Below are 25,153 nucleotides of genomic sequence, written 5' to 3' on the forward strand. Positions count from 1 at the left end.
CCGTAACCCTTAATGACCATCGGTTATCTTCCCTCCTCATTTCGTATCCTGCCCATGCCCATTTCTTTTTCTTGATTTCAACTAAGATGTCATTAACTCGCGTTTGTTCCCTCACCCAATCTGCTCTTTTCTTATCCTTTAACGTTACACCTATCATTCTTCTTTCCATAGCTCGTTGCGTCGTCCTCAATTTGAGCAGAACCCATTTCGTAAGCCTCCAGGTTTCTGCCCCATAGGTGAGTACTGGTAAGACACAGGTATTATATACTTTCCTCTTGAGGGGATAATGGCAACCTGCTAATCATCATCTGAGAATGCCTGCCAAACGCACCCCAGCCCATTCTTGTTCTTCTGAATATTTCTGTCTCATGATCCGCATCCGCTGTCACTACCTGCCCTAAGTTGATGTAATCCCTTACGACTTCTAGTGCCTCGCTGCCAATTGTAAATTGCTGTTTTCTTCCGAGACTGTTAAGCATTACTTTAGTTTCCTGCAGATTAATTTTTAGACCCACTCTTCTGCTTTGCCTATCCAGGTCAGTGAACATGCATTGCAATTGGTCCCCTGAGGTACTAAGGAAGGCAATGTCATCAGCGAATCGCGAGTTACTAAGCTATTCTCGATTAACTTTTATCCCCAAATCTTCCCAATCCATGTCTCTGAATACCTCCTGTAAAATAAAATGCCCAAATAAAACAAAGCATTTTGGGGCCGTTGACCATGCTGACGCAATGTGATTTCTGCCCAGGTCTGTAAATGTCAACGTGCAGAAATGAAAAAAAGGCGTGGTTAAACGACAGGAGTAAGAATGACTCCCTTGCAGTGTGGATTCAGGAGTGGCGCTTTATGCTATCTGTTGTGCATCAACTGGCATGGACCGGGGGAATCCGACTGTCCATTTAAAACAAAGCATTGCGGGGACTTTTGACCATGCTGACGCAATGTGATATCTGCCCAGTCCCCTATATGTCAACTTGATAAAATCAACAAGGCGTGGGTGAACGAAGAGACTAACAATGACTCCCATGAGGTGCGACTAGAGCAGCACAGCTTTGCACTGTCTGGTGTGGTTTACCTGTCATGCACCGGGGGAATCTCACTGTGCACTTAAAACAAATGATTGTGAAGGCTGTTGCCGATGCTGACACAATGTGATTTCTGCCCAGTGCTATTTAATGTCAACGTGAAGAAATGCAAGAAGGTGTGTATGCGATGAGAGTAACAATGACTCCCTCGAGGTGCGACTAGGGCAGTGCGGCTCTTGCGCAGTCTGCTGCACTCCAACTGGCATAGATCGGGGGAATCCGACTGTCCATTTAAAACAAATGATTACGCGGGCCGTTCACCATGCTGACGCAATGTGATTTCTGCCTAGTGCTCTAAACGGCAAAGTGATGAAATAAAGAAATGCCTGGATAAAGGACAGGTGTAAGAGTGACTCCTGTGAGGTGCGGCTGGAGCGGTGCAGCTCTTTCGCGGTATGGTACGCCTCAACTGGCATGGACGGGCGGAATTCACTGTCCAAATGAAACAAAGCATTCTGGGAGCCAGTGCTCTAAATGTCAACGTGAAGAAATGCAAAAAGGTGGGTATAGAGGACAGGAGTAAGAATGACTCCCGTGCAGAGTTTATTGAGCAGTTTCGCTTTGTGCTATCCATTGTGCTTCATTTGGTATGGACCGGTGGAATCCAACTGTCCATTAAAACAAAGCTTTGCGAAGATTTTTGATCGTGCTGACGTAATGTGACTTCTGCCCAGCGCTCTAAATGTCAACGTGAAGAAATGCAACAAGGCATGGCTACACAAAGCGAGTAAAAATCGCTCTCTTGAGGTGCGGCTAGAGCAGTGTGGCGCTTGCGCTGCCTGGTGCGCTTCAACTGGCATGGACCGGGAGAATCCGACTCTCCAAATAAAACAATGCATTTTGAGGGCCGTTGACCATGCTGACGCAATGTGATTTCTGCCCAGGTCTGTAAATGTCAACGTGCAGAAATGAAAAAAAGGCGTGGTTAAACGACAGGAGTAAGAATGACTCCCTTGCAGTGTGGATTGAGCTGTGCCGCTTTGCACTTTCCGTTGCGCTTCAACTGGTATGGACCGGGAGAATCTGACTGTCCATTTAAAACAAAGCATTGCGAGGACTTTTGACCATGCTGATGCAATGTGATCTCTGCCCAGTCCCCTATATGTCAACTTGATAAAATCATCAAGGCGTGGGTAAACGAAGAGACTAACAATGACTCCCATGAGGTGCGACTAGAGCAGCACGGCTCTGCACTGTCTGCTGTGGCTTACCTGGCATGCACCGGGGGAATCTCACTGTGCACTTAAAACAAATGATTGTGAAGGCTGTTGCCGATGCTGAGACTATGTGATTTCTGCCCAGTGCTATTTAATGTCAACGTGAAGAAATGCAAGAAGGTGTGTGTAAGCGGTGAGAGTAACAATGACTCCCTTGAGGTGCGGCTAGAGCAGTGCAGCTTTTGCACAGTCTGCTGCACTCCAGCTGGCATAGATCGGGGGAATCCGACTGTCCATTTAAAACAAATGATTGCGAGGGCCGTCGGCCTTGCTGACGCAATGTGATTTCTGCCCAGTGCTCTAAACGTGAAACTGAAGTAAATAAAAAAAGGCATGGATAAACTACAGGAGTCACAATGACTCCCTTGTGGTGCGGCTATCGCAGTGCGGCTCTTGCGTGGTCTTGTGTGCCTCAACTGGCATGGACCGGTGGAAGCATCATCAGCATCAGCCTGGTTACGCCTACTGCAGGGCAAAGGCCTCTCCCATACATCTCCAACAACCCCGATCATGTACTAAGTGTGGCCATGTCGTCCCCGCAAACTTCTGAATCTCATGCGCCCGCCTAACTTTCTGCCGCCCTCTGCTAAGCTTCTCTTCCCTTGGAATCCATTCCGTAACCCTCAATGACCATCGGTTATCTTCCCTCCTCATTGCGTATCCTGCCCATGCCCCTTTCTTTTTCTTGATTTCAACTAAGATGTCATTAAGTCGCGTTTGTTCCCTCACCCAATCTGCTCTTTTCTTATCCTTGAACGTTACACCTATCATTCTTCTTTCCATAGCTCGTTGTGTCGTCCTCAATATGAGCAGAACCCTTTTCGTAAGCCTCAAGGTTTCTGCCCCATAGGTGAGTGCTGGTAAGACACAGGTATTATATACTTTCCTCTTGAGGGGATAACGGCAACCTGCTATTCATCATCTGAGAATGCCTGCCAAACGCACCCCAGCCCATTCTTGTTCTTCTGAATATTTCTGTCGTATGATCCGCATCCGCTGTCACTACCTGACCTAAGTTGGTGTATTCCCTTACGACTTCCAGTGCCTCGCTGCCTATTGTAAATTGCGGTTTTCTTCGGGGACTGTTAAGCATTACTTTAGTTTCCTGCAGATTAATTTTTAGACCCACTCTTCTGCTTTGCCTATCCAGGTCACTGAACATGCATTGCAATTGGTCCCCTGAGGTACTAAGCAAGGCAATGTCATCAGCGAATCGCGAGTTACCAAGCTATTCTCGATTAACTTTTATCCCCAATTCTTCCCAATCCATGTCTCTGAATACCTCCTGTAAAATAAAATGCCCAAATAAAACAAAGCATTTTGGGGGCCGTTGACCGTGCTGACGCAGTGTGATTTCTGCACAGTGCTCTAAATGTCAAAGTGAAAAAATGAAAAAAAGGTGTGGATAAACGACATGAGTAAGAATGACTCCCTTGCAGTGTGCATTCAGCTGTGCCGCTTTGCACTTTCCATTGCGCTTCAACTGGTATAGACCGGGGGAATCCGACTGTCCATTTAAAACAAAGCATTGCGGGGACTTTTGACCATGCTGACGCAATGTGATTTCTGCCCAGTCCCCTATATGTCAACTTGATAAAATCAACAAGGCGTGAGTAAACGAAGAGACTAACAATGACTCCCATGAGGTGCGACTAGAGCAGCACAGCTTTGCACTGTCTGGTGTGGTTTACCTGTCATGCACCGGGGGAATCTCACTGTGCACTTAAAACAAATGATTGTGAAGGCTGTTGCCGATGCTGACACAATGTGATTTCTGCCCAGTGCTATTTAATGTCAACGTGAAGAAATGCAAGAAGGTGTGTATGCGATGAGAGTAACAATGACTCCCTCGAGGTGCGACTAGAGCAGTGCGGCTCTTGCGCAGTCTGCTGCACTCCAACTGGCATAGATCGGGGGAATCCGACTGTCCATTTAAAACAAATGATTACGCGGGCCGTTCACCATACTGACGCAATGTGATTTCTGCCTAGTGCTCTAAACGGCAAAGTGATGAAATAAAGAAATGCCTGGATAAAGGACAGGTGTAAGAGTGACTCCTGTGAGGTGCGGCTGGAGCAGTGCAGCTCTTGCGCGGTATGGTACGCCTCAACTGGCATGGACGGGCGGAATTCACTGTCCAAATGAAACAAAGCATTCTGGGAGCCAGTGCTCTAAATGTCAACGTGAAGAAATGCAAAAAGGTGGGTATAAAGGACAGGAGTAAGAATGACTCCCGTGCAGAGTTTATTGAGCAGTTTCGCTTTGTGCTATCCATTGTGCTTCATTTGGTATGGAGCGGTGGAATCCAACTGTCCATTAAAACAAAGCTTTGCGAAGACTTTTGATCATGCTGACGTAATGTGACTTCTGCCCAGCGCTCTAAATGTTAACGTGAAGAAATGCAACAAGGCATGGCTACACAAAGCGAGTAACAATGGCCCTCTTGAGGTGCGGCTAGAGCAGTGTGGCGCTTGCGTTGCCTGGTGCGCTTCAACTGGCATGGACCGGGAGAATCCGACTCTCCAAATAAAACAATGCATTTTGAGGGCCGTTGACCATGCTGACGCAATGTGATTTCTGCCCAGGTCTGTAAATGTCAACGTGCAGAAATGAAAAAAAAGGCGTGGTTAAACGACAGGAGTAAGAATGACTCCCTTGCAGTGTGGATTCAGGAGTGGCGCTTTATGCTATCTGTTGTGCTTCAACTGGCATGGACCGGCTGAAACTGACTGTCCACTTAAAACAAAGCATTGCAAGGACTTTTGACGATGCTGACGCAATGTGATTTGTGCCCAGGGCTCTAAATGTCAATGTGAGGAAATGGAACAAAGCGTGGGTGAAGGACGTTAGTAACAATGACTCCCTTGAGGTGCGGCTAGAACAGTGCTGCTTTGCACTGTCTGGTGTGGTTCAACTGGAATGCACAGGGGGAATCTTACTGTGCTTTTAAAAGATATAATTGCGAGGGCGGTTGACCATTTTTATGCAAGGTGATTTGTGCCCAGTGCCCTAAATGTCAACCTGAAGAAATAGAACAAGGCGTGGGGGAGCTAAGTGAGTAACAATGACTCCCTTGAGCTGCGGCTAGAGCAGTGCGGCTCTAGCGCTGCCTGGCGCGCTTCAACTGGGATAGATCGGGGTAATCCGACTGTCCATTTAAAACAAATGATTGCGAGGGCCGTTGACCATGCTGACGCAATTTGATTTCTGCCTAGTGCTTTAAACGTGAAATAAATAAATTAAGGAAAGGGCTGGATAAACGACAGGAGTAACTATGACACCCTTTAGGTGCGGCTAGCGCAGTGCAGCTCTTGCGCGGTCTGGTGCGAATGAACTGGCATGGACTGACAGAATCCACTGTCCAAATAAAACAAACCATTCTGGGGGCCGTTGAGCATGCTGACGCAGTGTGATTTCTGCACAGTGCTCTAAATGTCGAAGTGAAAAAATGAAAAAAAAAGCGTGGATAAAAGACAGGAGTAAGAATGACTCCCTTGCAGTGTGGATTGAGCTGTGCCGCTTTGCACTTTCCGTTGCGCTTCAACTGGTACGGACCGGGAGAATCTGACTGTCCATTTAAAACAAAGCATTGCGAGGACTTTTGACCATGCTGATGCAATGTGATCTCTGCCCAGTCCCCTATATGTCAACATGATAAAATCAACAAGGCGAGGGTAAACGAAGAGACTAACAATGACTCCCATGAGGTGCGACTAGAGCAGCACGGCTCTGCACTGTCTGGTGTGGCTTACCTGGCATGCACCGGGGGAATCTCACTGTGCACTTAAAACAAATGATTGTGAAGGCTGTTGCCGATGCTGACGCAATGTGATTTCTGCCTAGTGCTCTAAACGGCAAAGTGATGAAATAAAGAAATGCCTGGATAAAGGACAGGTGTAAGAGTGACTCCTGTGAGGTGCGGCTGGAGCAGTGCAGCTCTTGCGCGGTATGGTACGCCTCAACTGGCATGGACGGGCGGAATTCACTGTCCAAATGAAACAAAGCATTCTGGGAGCCAGTGCTCTAAATGTCAACGTGAAGAAATGCAAAAAGGTGGGTATAAAAGACAGGAGTAAGAATGACTCCCGTGCAGAGTTTATTGAGCAGTTTCGCTTTGTGCTATCCATTGTGCTTCATTTAGTATGGACCGGTGGAATCCAACTGTCCATTAAAACAAAGCTTTGCGAAGACTTTTGATCATGCTGACGTAATGTGACTTCTGCCCAGCGCCCTAAATGTCAACGTGAAGAAATGCAACAAGGCATGGCTACACAAAGCGAGTAACAATGGCTCTCTTATGGTGCGGCTAGAGCAGCGTGGCGCTTGCGCTGCCTGGTGCGCTTCAACTGGCATGGACCGGGAGAATCCGACTCTCGAAATAAAACAATGCATTTTGAGGGCCGTTGACCATGCTGACGCAATGTGATTTCTGCCCAGGTCTGTAAATGTCAACGTGCAGAAATGAAAAAAAGGCGTGGTTAAAGGACAGGAGTAAGAATGACTCCCTTGCAGTGTGGATTCAGGAGTGGCGCTTTATGCTATCTGTTGTGCTTCAACTGGCATGGACCGGCTGAAACTGACTGTCCACTTAAAACAAAGCATTGCAAGGACTTTCGACGATGCTGACGCAATGTGATTTGTGCCCAGGGCTCTAAATGTCAATGTGAGGAAATGGAACAAAGCGTGGGTGAAGGACGTTAGTAACAATGACTCCCTTGAGGTGCGGCTAGAACAGTGCTGCTTTGCACTGTCTGGTGTGGTTCAACTGGAATGCACAGGGGGAATCTTACTGTGCTTTTAAAAGATATAATTGCGAGGGCGGTTGACCATTTTTATGCAAGGTGATTTGTGCCCAGTGCCCTAAATGTCAACCTGAAGAAATAGAACAAGGCGTGGGGGAGCTAAGTGAGTAACAATGACTCCCTTGAGGTGCGACTAGAACAGTGCAGCTTTTGCACAGTCTGCTGCACTCCAGCTGGCATAGATCGGGGGAATCCGACTGTCCATTTTAAACAAATGATTGCGAGGGCCGTCGACCATGCTGACGCAATGTGATTTCTGCCCAGTGCTCTAAACGTGAAACTGAAGTAAATAAAAAAAGGCATGGATAAACTACAGGAGTCACAATGACTCCCTTGTGGTGCGGCTATCGCAGTGCGGCTCTTGCGTGGTCTTGTGTGCCTCAACTGGCATGGACCGGCGGAATCATCATCAGCATCAGCCTGGTTACGCCTACTGCAGGGCAAAGGCCTCTCCCGTACATCTCCAACAACCCCGATCATGTACTATGTGTGGCCATGTCGTCCCTGCAAACTTCTTAATCTCATGCGCCCGCCTAACTTTCTGCCGCCCTCTGCTAAGCTCCCTTCCCTTGGAATCCATTCCGTAACCCTTAATGACCATCGGTTATCTTCCCTCCTCATTTCGTATCCTGCCCATGCCCATTTCTTTTTCTTGATTTCAACTAAGATGTCATTAACTCGCGTTTGTTCCCTCACCCAATCTGCTCTTTTCTTATCCTTTAACGTTACACCTATCATTCTTCTTTCCATAGCTCGTTGCGTCGTCCTCAATTTGAGCAGAACCCATTTCGTAAGCCTCCAGGTTTCTGCCCCATAGGTGAGTACTGGTAAGACACAGGTATTATATACTTTCCTCTTGAGGGGATAATGGCAACCTGCTAATCATCATCTGAGAATGCCTGCCAAACGCACCCCAGCCCATTCTTGTTCTTCTGAATATTTCTGTCTCATGATCCGCATCCGCTGTCACTACCTGCCCTAAGTTGATGTAATCCCTTACGACTTCTAGTGCCTCGCTGCCAATTGTAAATTGCTGTTTTCTAACGAGACTGTTAAGCATTACTTTAGTTTCCTGCAGATTAATTTTTAGACCCACTCTTCTGCTTTGCCTATCCAGGTCAGTGAACATGCATTGCAATTGGTCCCCTGAGGTACTAAGGAAGGCAATGTCATCAGCGAATCGCGAGTTACTAAGCTATTCTCGATTAACTTTTATCCCCAAATCTTCCCAATCCATGTCTCTGAATACCTCCTGTAAAATAAAATGCCCAAATAAAACAAAGCATTTTGGGGGCCGTTGACCATGCTGACGCAATGTGATTTCTGCCCAGGTCAGTAAATGTCAACGTGCAGAAATGAAAAAAAAGGCGTGGTTAAACGACAGGAGTAAGAATGACTCCCTTGCAGTGTGGATTCAGGAGTGGCGCTTTATGCTATCTGTTGTGCATCAACTGGCATGGACCGGGGGAATCCGACTGTCCATTTAAAACAAAGCATTGCGGGGACTTTTGACCATGCTGACGCAATGTGATTTCTGCCCAGTCCCCTATATGTCAACTTGATAAAATCAACAAGGCGTGGGTAAACGAAGAGACTAACAATGACTCCCATGAGGTGCGACTAGAGCAGCACAGCTTTGCACTGTCTGGTGTGGTTTACCTGTCATGCACCGGGGGAATCTCACTGTGCACTTAAAACAAATGATTGTGAAGGCTGTTGCCGATGCTGACACAATGTGATTTCTGCCCAGTGCTATTTAATGTCAACGTGAAGAAATGCAAGAAGGTGTGTATGCGATGAGAGTAACAATGACTCCCTCGAGGTGCGACTAGGGCAGTGCGGCTCTTGCGCAGTCTGCTGCACTCCAACTGGCATAGATCGGGGGAATCCGACTGTCCATTTAAAACAAATGATTACGCGGGCCGTTCACCATGCTGACGCAATGTGATTTCTGCCTAGTGCTCTAAACGGCAAAGTGATGAAATAAAGAAATGCCTGGATAAAGGACAGGTGTAAGAGTGACTCCTGTGAGGTGCGGCTGGAGCAGTGCAGCTCTTGCGCGGTATGGTACGCCTCAACTGGCATGGACGGGCGGAATTCACTGTCCAAATGAAACAAAGCATTCTGGGAGCCAGTGCTCTAAATGTCAACGTGAAGAAATGCAAAAAGGTGGGTATAAAGGACAGGAGTAAGAATGACTCCCGTGCCGAGTTTATTGAGCAGTTTCGCTTTGTGCTATCCATTGTGCTTCATTTGGTATGGACCGGTGGAATCCAACTGTCCATTAAAACAAAGCTTTGCTAAGACTTTTGATCATGCTGACGTAATGTGACTTCTGCCCAGCGCTCTAAATGTCAACGTGAAGAAATGCAACAAGGCATGGCTACACAAAGCGAGTAACAATGGCCCTCTTGAGGTGCGGCTAGAGCAGTGTGGCGCTTGCGCTGCCTGGTGCGCTTCAACTGGCATGGACCGGGAGAATCCGACTCTCCAAATAAAACAATGCATTTTGAGGGCCGTTGACCATGCTGACGCAATGTGATTTCTGCCCAGGTCTGTAAATGTCAACGTGCAGAAATGAAAAAAAAGGCGTGGTTAAACGACAGGAGTAAGAATGACTCCCTTGCAGTGTGGATTCAGGAGTGGCGCTTTATGCTATCTTTTGTGCTTCAACTGGCATGGACCGGCTGAAACTGACTGTCCACTTAAAGCAAAGCATTGCAAGGACTTTTGACGATGCTGACGCAATGTGATTTGTGCCCAGGGCTCTAAATGTCAATGTGAGGAAATGGAACAAAGCGTGGGTGAAGGACGTTAGTAACAATGACTCCACTGAGGTGCGGCTAGAACAGTGCTGCTTTGCACTGTCTGGTGTGGTTCAACTGGAATGCACAGGGGGAATCTTACTGTGCTTTTAAAAGATATAATTGCGAGGGCGGTTGACCATTTTTATGCAAGGTGATTTGTGCCCAGTGCCCTAAATGTCAACCTGAAGAAATAGAACAAGGCGTGGGGGAGCTAAGTGAGTAACAATGACTCCCTTGAGCTGCGGCTAGAGCAGTGCGGCTCTAGCGCTGCCTGGTGCGCTTCAACTGGGATAGATCGGGGTAATCCGACTGTCCATTTAAAACAAATGATTGCGAGGGCCGTTGACCATGCTGACGCAATTTGATTTCTGCCTAGTGCTTTAAACGTGAAATAAATAAATTAAGGAAAGGGCTGGATAAACGACAGGAGTAACTATGACACCCTTTAGGTGCGGCTAGCGCAGTGCAGCTCTTGCGCGGTCTGGTGCGAATGAACTGGCATGGACTGACAGAATCCACTGTCCAAATAAAACAAACCATTCTGGGGGCCGTTGAGCATGCTGACGCAGTGTGATTTCTGCACAGTGCTCTAAATGTCGAAGTGAAAAAATGAAAAAAAAAGCGTGGATAAAAGACAGGAGTAAGAATGACTCCCTTGCAGTGTGGATTGAGCTGTGCCGCTTTGCACTTTCCGTTGCGCTTCAACTGGTATGGACCGGGAGAATCTGACTGTCCATTTAAAACAAAGCATTGCGAGGACTTTTGACCATGCTGATGCAATGTGATCTCTGCCCAGTCCCCTATATGTCAACTTGATAAAATCAACAAGGCGAGGGTAAACGAAGAGACTAACAATGACTCCCATGAGGTGCGACTTGAGCAGCACGGCTCTGCACTGTCTGGTGTGGCTTACCTGGCATGCACCGGGGGAATCTCACTGTGCACTTAAAACAAATGATTGTGAAGGCTGTTGCCGATGCTGACGCAATGTGATTTCTGCCTAGTGCTCTAAACGGCAAAGTGATGAAATAAAGAAATGCCTGGATAAAGGACAGGTGTAAGAGTGACTCCTGTGAGGTGCGGCTGGAGCAGTGCAGCTCTTGCGCGGTATGGTACGCCTCAACTGGCATGGACGGGCGGAATTCACTGTCCAAATGAAACAAAGCATTCTGGGAGCCAGTGCTCTAAATGTCAACGTGAAGAAATGCAAAAAGGTGGGTATAAAGGACAGGAGTAAGAATGACTCCCGTGCAGAGTTTATTGAGCAGTTTCGCTTTGTGCTATCCATTGTGCTTCATTTGGTATGTACCGGTGGAATCCAACTGTCCATTAAAACAAAGCTTTGCGAAGACTTTTGATCATGCTGACGTAATGTGACTTCTGCCCAGCGCCCTAAATGTCAACGTGAAGAAATGCAACAAGGCATGGCTACACAAAGCGAGTAGCAATGGCTCTCTTAAGGTGCGGCTAGAGCAGTGTGGCGCTTGCGCTGCCTGGTGCGCTTCAACTGGCATGGACCGGGAGAATCCGACTCTCGAAATAAAACAATGCATTTTGAGGGGCGTTGACCATGCTGACGCAATGTGATTTCTGCCCAGGTCTGTAAATGTCAACGTGCAGAAATGAAAAAAAGGCGTGGTTAAACGACAGGAGTAAGAATGACTCCCTTGGAGTGTGGATTCAGGAGTGGCGCTTTATGCTATCTGTTGTGCATCAACTGGCATGGAGCGGCTGAAACTGACTGTCCACCTAAAACAAAGCATTGCAAGGACTTTTGACGATGCTGACGCAATGTGATTTGTGCCCAGGGCTCTATATGTCAATGTGAGGAAATGGAACAAAGCGTGGGTGAAGGACGTTAGTAACAATGACTCCCTTGAGGTGCGGCTAGAACAGTGCTGCTTTGCACTGTCTGGTGTGGTTCAACTGGACTGCACAGGGGGAATCTTACTGTGCTTTTAAAAGATATAATTGCGAGGGCGGTTGACCATTTTTATGCAAGGTGATTTGTGCCCAGTGCCCTAAATGTCAACCTGAAGAAATAGAACAAGGCGTGGGGGAGCTAAGTGAGTAACAATGACTCCCTTGAGCTGCGACTAGAGCAGTGCGGCTCTAGCGCTGCCTGGTGCGCTTCAACTGGGATAGATCGGGGTAATCCGACTGTCCATTTAAAACAAATGATTGCGAGGGCCGTTGACCATGCTGACGCAATTTGATTTCTCCCTAGTGCTTTAAACGTGAAATAAATAAATTAAGGAAATGGCTGGATAAACGACAGGAGTAACTATGACACCCTTTAGGTGCGGCTAGCGCAGTGCAGCTCTTGCGCGGTCTGGTGCGAATGAACTGGCATGGACTGACAGAATCCACTGTCCAAATAAAACAAACCATTCTGGGGGCCGTTGAGCATGCTGACGCAGTGTGATTTCTGCACAGTGCTCTAAATGTCGAAGTGAAAAAATGAAAAAAAAAGCGTGGATAAAAGACAGGAGTAAGAATGACTCCCTTGCAGTGTGGATTGAGCTGTGCCGCTTTGCACTTTCCGTTGCGCTTCAACTGGTATGGACCGGGAGAATCTGACTGTCCATATAAAACAAAGCATTGCGAGGACTTTTGACCATGCTGATGCAATGTGATCTCTGCCCATTCCCCTAAATGTCAACGTGATAAAATGCAACAAGGCGAGGGTAAACGAAGAGACTAACAATGACTCCCATGAGGTGGGACTAGAGTAGCGCGGCTTTGCACTGTCTGGTGTGGTTTACCTGGCATGCAACGGGGGAATCTAACTCTGCCATGAAAAGAAATGATTGCGAAGGCCGTTGACCATGCTGACACAATGTGATTTCTGCCCAGTGCTATTTAATGTCAATGTGAAGAAATGCAAAAAAGGTGTGTGTAAGCGATGAGAGTAACAATGACACCCTTGAGGTGTGATTAGAGCAGCGCAGCATTTGCACAGTCTGCTGCACTCCAGCTGGCATAGATCGCGGGAATCCGACTGTCCAATTAAAACAAATGATTGTGAGCGCCGTCGACCATGCTGACGGAATGTGATTTCTGCCCAGTGCTCTAAACGTCAAAGTTAAATAAATAAAAAAAGGACGGATAAACGACAGGAGTAACTATGACTCCCTCGTGGTGCGGCTATCGCAGTGCGGCTATTGCGTGGTCTTGTGCGCCTCAACTGGCATGGACCGGCGGAATCATCATCAGCATAGGCCTGGTTACGCCTACTGCAGGGCAAAGGCCTCTCCCATACATCTCCAACAACCCCGATCATGTACTAAGTGTGGCCATGTCGTCCCCGCAAACTTCTGAATCTCATGCGCCCGCCTAACTTTCTGCCGCCCTCTGCTAAGCTTCTCTTCCCTTGGAATCCATTCCGTAACCCTCAATGACCATCGGTTATCTTCCCTCCTCATTGCGTATCCTGCCCATGCCCCTTTCTTTTTCTTGATTTCAACTAAGATGTCATTAAGTCGCGTTTGTTCCCTCACCCAATCTGCTCTTTTCTTATCCTTGAACGTTACACCTATCATTCTTCTTTCCATAGCTCGTTGTGTCGTCCTCAATATGAGCAGAACCCTTTTCGTAAGCCTCAAGGTTTCTGCCCCATAGGTGAGTGCTGGTAAGACACAGGTATTATGTACTTTCCTCTTGAGGGGATAACGGCAACCTGCTATTCATCATCTGAGAATGCCTGCCAAACGCACCCCAGCCCATTCTTGTTCTTCTGAATATTTCTGTCTTATGATCCGCATCCGCTGTCACTACCTGACCTAAGTTGGTGTATTCCCTTACGACTTCCAGTGCCTCGCTGCCTATTGTAAATTGCGGTTTTCTTCGGAGACTGTTAAGCATTACTTTAGTTTCCTGCAGATTAATTTTTAGACCCACTCTTCTGCTTTGCCTATCCAGGTCACTGAACATGCATTGCAATTGGTCCCCTGAGGTACTAAGCAAGGCAATGTCATCAGCGAATCGCGAGTTACCAAGCTATTCTCGATTAACTTTTATCCCCAATTCTTCCCAATCCATGTCTCTGAATACCTCCTGTAAAATAAAATGCCCAAATAAAACAAAGCATTTTGGGGGCCGTTGACCGTGCTGACGCAGTGTGATTTCTGCACAGTGCTCTAAATGTCAAAGTGAAAAAATGAAAAAAAAGCGTGGATAAAAGACAGGAGTAAGAATGACTCCCTTGCAGTGTGGATTGAGCTGTGCCGCTTTGCACTTTCCGTTGCGCTTCAACTGGTATGGACCGGGAGAATCTGACTGTCCATTTAAAACAAAGCATTGCGAGGACTTTTGACCATGCTGATGCAATGTCATCTCTGCCCAGTCCCCTATATGTCAACTTGACAAAATCAACAAGGCGAGGGTAAACGAAGAGACTAACAATGACTCCCATGAGGTGCGACTAGAGCAGCACGGCTCTGCACTGTCTGGTGTGGCTTACCTGGCATGCACCGGGGGAATCTCACTGTGCACTTAAAACAAATGATTGTGAAGGCTGTTGCCGATGCTGACACAATGTGATTTCTGCCCAGTACTCTAAACGTCAAACTGAAGTAATTAAAAAAAGGCATGGATAAACTACAGGAGTCACAATGACTCCCTTGTGGTGCGGCTATCGCAGTGCGGCTCTTGCGTGGTCTTGTGTGCCTCAACTGGCATGGACCGGCGCAATCATCATCAGCATCAGCCTGGTTACGCCTACTGCAGGGCAAAGGCCTCTCCCATACATCTCCAACAACCCCGATCATGTGCTATGTGTGGCCATGTCGTCCCTGCAAACTTCTTAATCTCATGCGCCCGCCTAACTTTCTGCCGCCCTCTGCTAAGCTTCCCTTCCCTTGGAATCCATTCCGTAACCCTCAATGACCATCGGTTATCTTCCCTCCTCATTGCGTATCCTGCCCATGCCCATTTCTTTTTCTTGATTTCAACTAAGATGTCATTAACTCGCGTTTGTTCCCTCACCCAATCTGCTCTTTTCTTATCCTTGAACGTTACACCTATCATTCTTCTTTCCATAGCTCGTTGCGTCGTCCTCAATTTGAGCAGAACCCTTTTCGTAAGCCTCCAGGTTTTTGCCCCATAGGTGAGTACTAGTAAGACACAGGTATTATATACTTTCCTCTTGAGGGGATAATGGCAACCTGCTAATCATCATCTGAGAATGCCTGCCAAACGCACCCCAGCCCATTCTTGTTCTTCTGAATATTTCTGTCTCATGATCCGCATCCGCTGTCACTACCTGCCCTATGTTGATGTATTCCCTTACGACTTCCAGTGCCTCGCTGCCAATTGTAAATTGCTGTTTTCTTCCGAGACTGTTAAGCATTACTTTAGTTTCCTGCAGATTACTTTTTAGACCCACTCTTCTGCTTTGTCTCTCCAGGTCAGTGAACATGCATTGCAATTGGTCCCCTGAGGTACTAATGAAGGCAATGTCATCAGCGAATCGCGAGTTACTAAGCTATTCTCGATTAACTTTTATCCCCAATTCTTCCCAATCCATGTCTCTGAATACCTCCTGTAAAATAAAATGCCCAAATAAAACAAAGCATTTTGGGGGCCGTTGACCGTGCTGACGCAGTGTGATTTCTGCACAGTGCTCTAAATGTCAACGTGACAAAATGAAAAAAAGCGTGGATAAACGACATGAGTAATGACTCCCTAGCAGTGTGCATTCAGCTGTGCCGCTTTGCACTTTCCGTTGTGCTTCAACTGGTATAGACCGGGGGAATCCTGCTGTCCATTTAAAACAAAGCATTGCGGGGACTTTTGACCATGCTGACGCAATGTGATTTCTGCCCAGTCCCCTATATGTCAACTTGATAAAATGCGACAAGGCGTGGGTAAACGAAGAGACTAACTATGACTCCCATGAGGTGCGACTAGAGCAGCACGGCTTTGCACTGTCTGGTGTGGTTTACCTGGCATGCACCGGGGGAATCTCACTGTGCAATTAAAACAAATAATTGTGAAGGCTGTTGCCGATGCTGACACAATGTGATTTCTGCCCACTGCTATTTAATGTCAACGTGAAGAAATGCAAGAAGGTGTGTGTAAGCGGTGAGAGTAACAATGACTCCCTTGAGGTGCGCCTAGAGCAGTGCGGCTCTTGCGCAGTCTGCTGCACTCCAACTGGCATAGATCGGGGGAATCCGACTGTCAATTTATAAAAAATGATTGCGAGGGCCGTTCACCATGCTTACGCAATGTGATTTCTGCCCAGTGCTCTAAACGTCAAAGTGAAGTAATTAAAAAAAAGGACGGATAAACGACAGGAGTAACCATGACTCCCTTGTGGAGCGGCTATTGCAGTGCGGCTCTTGCGTGGTCTTGTGTGCCTCAACTGGCATGGACCGGCGCAATCAGCATCAGCCTGGTTACGCCTACTGCAGGGCAAAGGCCTCTCCCATACATCTCCAACAACCCCGATCATGTACTAAGTGTGGCCATGTCGTCCCTGCAAACTTCTTAATCTCATGCGCCCGCCTAACTTTCTGCCGCCCTCTGCTAAGCTCCCCTTCCCATGGAATCCATTCCGTAACCCTTAATGACCATTGGTTATCTTCCCTCCTCATTTCGTGTCCTGCCCATGCCCATTTCTTTTTCTTGATTTCAACTAAGACATCATTAACTCGCGTTTGTTCCCTCACCCAATCTGCTCTTTTCTTATCCTTTAACATTACACCTCTCATTCTTCTTTCCATAGCTCGTTGCGTCGTCCTCAATTTGAGCAGAAATATTTTCGTAAGCCTCCAGGTTTCTGCCCCATAGTTGAGTACTGGTAAGACACAGGTATTATATACTTTCCTCTTGAGGGGATAATGGCAACCTGCTAATCATCATCTGAGAATGCCTGCCAAACACACCCCAGCCCATTCTTGTTCTTCTGAATATTTCTGTCTCATGATCCGCATCCGCTGTCACTACCTGCCCTAAGTTGATGTATTCCCTTACGACTTCTAGTGCCTCGCTGCCAATTGTAAATTGCTGTTTTCTTCCGAGACTGTTAAGCATTACTTTAGTTTCCTGCTGATTAATTTTTAGACCCACTCTTCTGCTTTGCCTATCCAGGTCAGTGAACATGCATTGCAATTGGTCCCCTGAGGTACTGAGGAAGGCAATGTCATCAGCGAATCGCGAGTTACTAAGCTATTCTCGATTAACTTTTATCCCCAATTCTTCCCAATCCATGTCTCTGAATACCTCCTGTAAAATAAAATGCCCAAATAAAACAAAGCATTTTGGGGGCCGTTGACCGTGCTGACGCAGTGTGATTTCTGCCCAGTCCCCTATATGTCAACTTGATAAAATGCAACAAGGCGTGGGTAAACGAAGAGACTAACAATGACTCCCATGAGGTGCGACTAGAGCAGCACGGTTCTGCACTGTCTGGTGTGGTTTACCTGGCATGCACCGCGGGAATCTCACTGTGCACTTAAAACAAATGATTGTGAAGGCTGTTGCCGATGCTGACACTATGTGATTTCTGCCCAGTGCTATTTAATGTCAACGTGAAGAAATGCAAGAAGGTGTGCGTAAGCGAAGAGAGTAACAATGACTCCCTCGTGGTGCGAATAGAGCAGTGCGGCACTTGCGCAGTCTGCTGCACTCCAACTGGCATAGATCGGGGGAATCCGACTGTCCATTTAACACAAATAATTGCCCGGGCCGTTCACCATGCTGATGCAATGTGATTTCTGCCTAGTGCTATAAACGGCAAAGGGATGAAATAAAGAAATGCCTGGATAAAGGACAGGTGTAAGAGTGACTCCTGTGAGGTGCGGCTGGAGCAGTGCAGCTCTTGCACGGTATGGTACGCCTCAACTGGCATGGACCGGTGGAATTCACTGTCCAAATGAAACAAAGCATTCTGGGGGCCAGTGCTCTAAAGGTCAACGTGAAGAAATGCAAAAAGGTGGGTATAAAGGACAGGAGTAAGAATGACTCCCGTGCAGAGTTTATTGAGCAGTTTCGCTTTGTGCTATCCATTGTGCTTCATTTGGTATGGACCGGTGGAATCCAACTGTCCATTAAAACAAAGCTTTGCGAAGACTTTTGATCATGCTGACGTAATGTGACTTCTGCCCAGCGCTCTAAATGTCAACGAGAAGAAATGCAACAAGGCATGGCTACACAAAGCGAGTAACAATGGCTCTCTTGAGGGGCGGCTAGAGCAGTGTGGCGCTTGCGCTGCTTGGTGCGCTTCAACTGGCATGGACCGGGAGAATCCGACTCTCCAAATAAAACAATGCATTTTGAGGGCCGTTGACCATGCTGACGCAATGTGATTTCTGCCCAGGTCTGTAAATGTCAACGTGAAGAAATGAAAAAAAGGCGTAGTTAAACGACAGGAGTAACTATGACACCCTTTAGGTGCGGCTAGCGCAGTACAGCTCTTGCGCGGTCTGGTGCGAATGAACTGGCATGGACTGACAGAATCCTGACTTTTTCAAATAAAAAACAACCATTACAATTTACATATTTTAATGAAGCGCGCAAGCTTGCAAGCGTCCACACGTTTAAATACCTTGGTGTTACTTTCTCCCCTGATCTAAAATGGCATGCTCACATTAACTGTATAACCAACAAGGCGTTGAGAAAACTGGGTTATCTTAAAAGAACCTTACGAGATGCAACTAAAGAATGTAAATTAACGGCATACAGATCACTAATAAGGCCTCTACTTGAATACGCGTCGGTAGTGTGGTCGCCACATCATTCCAAAGACATAGACATGCTTGAGTCTATTCAGAAAAAGGCCATAAGGTTTATATATAATCGTTATGACCGCCATTTCTCACCGACATCACATGCTAGCAAGCTACTACTAAAGCCACTGGCCCATAGACGTACTTGTGACCGTGTTGTTCTGCTACATAAAATTGCTCATGGGAAAACTTATGTCAATGCACCTATTGTTTTCACTAACCCTTCTTCTCGGCCCACCAGAAGAAGTCATCATCTTAACATTGTTCCTTTGAATGCAACGATTGATTGTTTTAGGTTTTCCTTTTTACCGCATACAATTGTGATTTGGAATGGCCTTGAGGGGTCCTTGCGCGAGTTACCAAGTGATGTATTTGCCAACCTATTACCTAATCATGTTCATTAATCAACTAGCTATTCCTGATATTGTTTTTTTTCGATTGTTTGTTTTCTTTTTGCCACTCAAATGTATTCTTCAACTGATTGACATATGTATGCACTCACTCCTGCAATATCTTGCTATGCAAGATGGCAGTATATGTAAATAAAATAAAAATAAATAAAAAAATAAAATCCACTGTCCAAATAAAACAAACCATTCTGGGGGCCGTTGAGCATGCTGACGCAGTGTGATTTCTGCACAGTGCTCTAAATGTCGAAGTGAAAAAATGAAAAAAAAAGCGTGGAGAAAAGACAGGAGTAAGAATGACTCCCTTGCAGTGTGGATTGAGCTGTGCCGCTTTGCACTTTCCGTTGCGCTTCAACTGGTATGGACCGGGAGAATCTGACTGTCCATTGAAAACAAAGCATTGCGAGGACTTTTGACCATGCTGATGCAATGTGATCTCTGCCCAGTCCCCTATATGTCAACTTGATAAAATCAACAAGGCGTGGGTAAACGAAGAGACTAACAATGACTCCCATGAGGTGCGACTAGAGCAGCACGGCTCTGCACTGTCTGGTGTGGCTTACCTGGCATGCACCGGGGGAATCTCACTGTGCACTTAAAACAAATGATTGTGAAGGCTGTTGCCGATGCTGACACTATGTGATTTCTGCCCAGTGCTATTTAATGTCAACGTGAAGAAATGCAAGAAGGTGTGTGTAAGCGGTGAGAGTAACAATGACTCCCTTGAGGTGCGACTAGAGCAGTGCAGCTTTTGCACAGTCTGCTGCACTCCAGCTGGCATAGATCGGGGGAATCCGACTGTCCATTTAAAACAAATGATTGCGAGGGCCGTCGGCCATGCTGACGCAATGTGATTTCTGCCCAGTGCTCTAAACGTGAAACTGAAGTAAATAAAAAAAGGCATGGATAAACTACAGGAGTCACAATGACTCCCTTGTGGTGCGCCTATCGCAGTGCGGCTCTTGCGTGGTCTTGTGTGCCTCAACTGGCATGGACCGGCGGAATCATCATCAGCATCAGCCTGGTTACGCCTACTGCAGGGAAAAGGCCTCTCCCATACATCTCCAACAACCCCGATCATGTACTATGTGTGGCCATGTCGTCCCTGCAAACTTCTTAATCTCATGCGCCCGCCTAACTTTCTGCCGCCCTCTGCTAAGCTTCCCTTCCCTTGGAATCCATTCCGTAACCCTTAATGACCATTGGTTATCTTCCCTCCTCATTTCGTGTCCTGCCCATGCCCATTTCTTTTTCTTGATTTCAACTAAGACATCATTAACTCGCGTTTGTTCCCTCACCCAATCTGCTCTTTTCTTATCCTTTAACATTACACCTATCATTCTTCTTTCCATAGCTCGTTGCGTCGTCCTCAATTTGAGCAGAACCATTTTCGTAAGCCTCCAGGTTTCTGCCCCATAGTTGAGTACTGGTAAGACACAGGTATTATATACTTTCCTCTTGAGGGGATAATGGCAACCTGCTAATCATCATCTGAGAATGCCTGCCAAACACACCCCAGCCCATTCTTGTTCTTCTGAATATTTCTGTCTCATGATCCGCATCCGCTGTCACTACCTGCCCTAAGTTGATGTATTCCCTTACGACTTCTAGTGCCTCGCTGCCAATTGTAAATTGCTGTTTTCTTCCGAGACTGTTAAGCATTACTTTAGTTTCCTGCTGATTAATTTTTAGACCCACTCTTCTGCTTTGCCTATCCAGGTCAGTGAACATGCATTGCAATTGGTCCCCTGAGGTACTGAGGAAGGCAATGTCATCAGCGAATCGCGAGTTACTAAGCTATTCTCGATTAACTTTTATCCCCAATTCTTCCCAATCCATGTCTCTGAATACCTCCTGTAAAATAAAATGCCCAAATAAAACAAAGCATTTTGGGGGCCGTTGACCGTGCTGACGCAGTGTGATTTCTGCCCAGTCCCCTATATGTCAACATGATAAAATGCAACAAGGCGTGGGTAAACGAAGAGACTAACAATGACTCCCATGAGGTGCGACTAGAGCAGCACGGTTCTGCACTGTCTGGTGTGGTTTACCTGGCATGCACCGCGGGAATCTCACTGTGCACTTAAAACAAATGATTGTGAAGGCTGTTGCCGATGCTGACACTATGTGATTTCTGCCCAGTGCTATTTAATGTCAACGTGAAGAAATGCAAGAAGGTGTGCGTAAGCGAAGAGAGTAACAATGACTCCCTCGTGGTGCGACTAGAGCAGTGCGGCTCTTGCGCAGTCTGCTGCACTCCAACTGGCATAGATCGGGGGAATCCGACTGTCCATTTAAAACAAATGATTCGAGGGTCGTTCACCATGCTGACGCAATGTGATTTCTGCCTAGTGCTCTAAACGGCAAAGTGATGAAATAAAGAAATGCCTGGATAAAGGACAGGTGTAAGAGTGACTCCTGTGAGGTGCGGCTGGAGCAGTGCAGCTCTTGCACGGTATGGTACGCCTCAACTGGCATGGACCGGTGGAATTCACTGTCCAAATGAAACAAAGCATTCTGGGGGCCAGTGCTCTAAAGGTCAACGTGAAGAAATGCAAAAAGGTGGGTATAAAGGACAGGAGTAAGAATGACTCCCGTGCAGAGTTTATTGAGCAGTTTCGCTTTGTGCTATCCATTGTGCTTCATTTGGTATGGACCGGTGGAATCCAACTGTCCATTAAAACAAAGCTTTGCGAAGACTTTTGATCATGCTGACGTAATGTGACTTCTGCCCAGCGCTCTAAATGTCAACGTGAAGAAATGCAACAAGGCATGGCTACACAAAGCGAGTAACAATGGCTCTCTTGAGGGGCGGCTAGAGCAGTGTGGCGCTTGCGCTGCTTGGTGCGCTTCAACTGGCATGGACCGGGAGAATCCGACTCTCCAAATAAAACAATGCATTTTGAGGGCCGTTGACCATGCTGACGCAATGTGATTTCTGCCCAGGTCTGTAAATGTCAACGTGAAGAAATGAAAAAAAGGCGCGGTTAAACGACAGGAGTAACTATGACACCCTTTAGGTGCGGCTAGCGCAGTACAGCTCTTGCGCGGTCTGGTGCGAATGAACTGGCATGGACTGACAGAATCCACTGTCCAAATACAACAAACCATTCTGGGGGCCGTTGAGCATGCTGACGCAGTGTGATTTCTGCACAGTGCTCTAAATGTCGAAGTGAAAAAATGAAAAAAAAAGCGTGGATAAAAGACAGGAGTAAGAATGACTCCCTTGCAGTGTGGATTGAGCTGTGCCGCTTTGCAATTTCCGTTGCGCTTCAACTGGTATGGACCGGGAGAATCTGACTGTCCATTGAAAACAAAGCATTGCGAGGACTTTTGACCATGCTGATGCAATGTGATCTCTGCCCAGTCCCCTATATGTCAACTTGATAAAATCAACAAGGCGTGGGTAAACGAAGAGACTAACAATGACTCCCATGAGGTGCGACTAGAGCAGCACGGCTCTGCACTGTCTGGTGTGGCTTACCTGGCATGCACCGGGGGAATCTCACTGTGCACTTAAAACAAATGATTGTGAAGGCTGTTGCCGATGCTGAGACTATGTGATTTCTGCCCAGTGCTATTTAATGTCAACGTGAAGAAATGCAAGAAGGTGTGCGTAAGCGGTGAGAGTAACAATGACTCCCTTGAGGTGCGACTAGAGCAGTGCAGCTTTTGCACAGTCTGCTGCACTCCAGCTGGCATAGATCGGGGGAATCCGACTGTCCATTTAAAACAAATGATTGCGAGGGCCGTCGGCCATGCTGACGCAATGTGATTTCTGCCCAGTGCTCTAAACGTGAAACTGAAGTAAATAAAAAAAGGCATGGATAAACTACAGGAGTCACAATGACTCCCTTGTGGTGCGGCTATCGCAGTGCGGCTCTTGCGTGGTCTTGTGTGCCTCAACGGGCATGGACCGGCGGAATCATCATCAGCATCAGCCTGGTTACGCCTACTGCAGGGCAAAGGCCTCTCCCATACATCTCCAACAACCCCGATCATGTACTATGTGTGGCCATGTCGTCCCTGCAAACTTCTTAATCTCATGCACCCGCCTAACTTTCTGCCGCCCTCTGCTAAGCTTCCCTTCCCTTGGAATCCATTCCGTAACCCTTAATGACCATCGGTTATCTTCCCTCCTCATTTCGTATCCTGCCCATGCCCATTTCTTATTCTTGATTTCAACTAAGATGTCATTAACTCGCGTTTGTTCCCTCACCCAATCTGCTCTTTTCTTATCCTTTAACGTTACACCTATCATTCTTCTTTCCATAGCTCGTTGCGTCGTCCTCAATTTGAGCAGAACCCATTTCGTAAGCCTCCAGGTTTCTGCCCCATAGGTGAGTACTGGTAAGACACAGGTATTATATACTTTCCTCTGGAGGGGATAATGGCAACCTGCTAATCATCATCTGAGAATGCCTGCCAAACGCACCCCAGCCCATTCTTGTTCTTCTGAATATTTCTGTCTCATGATCCGCATCCGCTGTCACTACCTGCCCTAAGTTGATGTATTCCCTTACGACTTCTAGTGCCTCGCTGCCAATTGTAAATTGCTGTTTTCTTCCGAGACTGTTAAGCATTACTTTAGTTTCCTGCAGATTAATTTTAGACCCACTCTTCTGCTTTGCCTATCCAGGTCAGTGAACATGCATTGCAATTGGTCCCCTGAGGTACTAAGGAAGGGAATGTCATCAGCGAATCGCGAGTTACTAAGCTATTCTCGATTAATTTTATCCCCAAATCTTCCCAATCCATGTCTCTGAATACCTCCTGTAAAATAAAATGCCCAAATAAAACAAAGCATTTTGGGGCCGTTGACCGTGCTGACGCAGTGTGATTTCTGCACAGTGCTCTAAATGTCAAAGTAAAGAAATGAAAAAAAGGTGTGGATAAACGACATGAGTAAGAATGACTCCCTTGCAGTGTGCATTCAGCTGTGCCGCTTTGCACTTGCCATTGCGCTTGAACTGGTATAGACCGGGGGAATCCGACTGTCGATTTAAAACAAAGCATTGCGGGGACTTTTGACCACGCTGACGCAATGTGATTTCTGCCCAGTCCCCTATATGTCAACTTGATAAAATGCAACAAGGCGTGGGTAAACGAAGAGACTAACAATGACTCCCATGAGGTGTGACTAGAGCAGCACAGGTCTGCACTGTCTGGTGTGGCTTACCTGGCATGCACCGCGGGAATCTCACTGTGCACTTAAAACAAACGATTGTGAAGGCTGTTGCCGATGCTGACACTATGTGATTTCTGCCCAGTGCTATTTAATGTCAACGTGAAGAAATGCAAGAAGGTGTGTATGTGATGAGAGTAACAATGACTCCCTCGAGGTGCGACTAGAGCAGTGCGGCTCTTGCGCAGTCTGCTGCACTCCAACTGGCATAGATCGGGGGAATCCGACTGTCCATTTAAAACAAATAATTGCGTGGGCCGTTCACCATGCTGACGCAATGTGATTTCTGCCTAGTGCTCTAAACGGCAAAGTGATGAAATAAAGAAATGCCTGGATAAAGGACAGGTGTAAGAGTGACTCCTGTGAGGTGCGGCTGGAGCAGTGCAGCTCTTGCGCGGTATGGTACGCCTCAACTGGCATGGACGGGCGGAATTCACTGTCCAAATGAAACAAAGCATTCTGGGAGCCAGTGCTCTAAATGTCAACGTGAAGAAATGCAAAAAGGTGGGTATAAAGGACAGGAGTAAGAATGACTCCCGTGCAGAGTTTATTGAGCAGTTTCGCTTTGTGCTATCCATTGTGCTTCATTTGGTATGGACCGGTGAAATCCAACTGTCCATTAAAACAAAGCTTTGCGAAGACTTTTGATCATGCTGACGTAATGTGACTTCTGCCCAGCGCTCTAAATGTCAACGTGAAGAAATGCAACAAGGCATGGCTACACAAAGCGAGTAACAATGGCTCTCTTGAGGGGCGGCTAGAGCAGTGTGGCGCTTGCGCTGCTTGGTGCGCTTCAACTGGCATGGACCGGGAGAATCCGACTCTCCAAATAAAACAATGCATTTTGAGGGCCGTTGACCATGCTGACGCAATGTGATTTCTGCCCAGGTCTGTAAATGTCAACGTGAAGAAATGAA

This window comes from Dermacentor albipictus, unplaced genomic scaffold (assembly GCF_038994185.2).
Source record: "Dermacentor albipictus isolate Rhodes 1998 colony unplaced genomic scaffold, USDA_Dalb.pri_finalv2 scaffold_32, whole genome shotgun sequence".
Lineage (NCBI taxonomy): Eukaryota > Metazoa > Arthropoda > Arachnida > Ixodida > Ixodidae > Dermacentor > Dermacentor albipictus.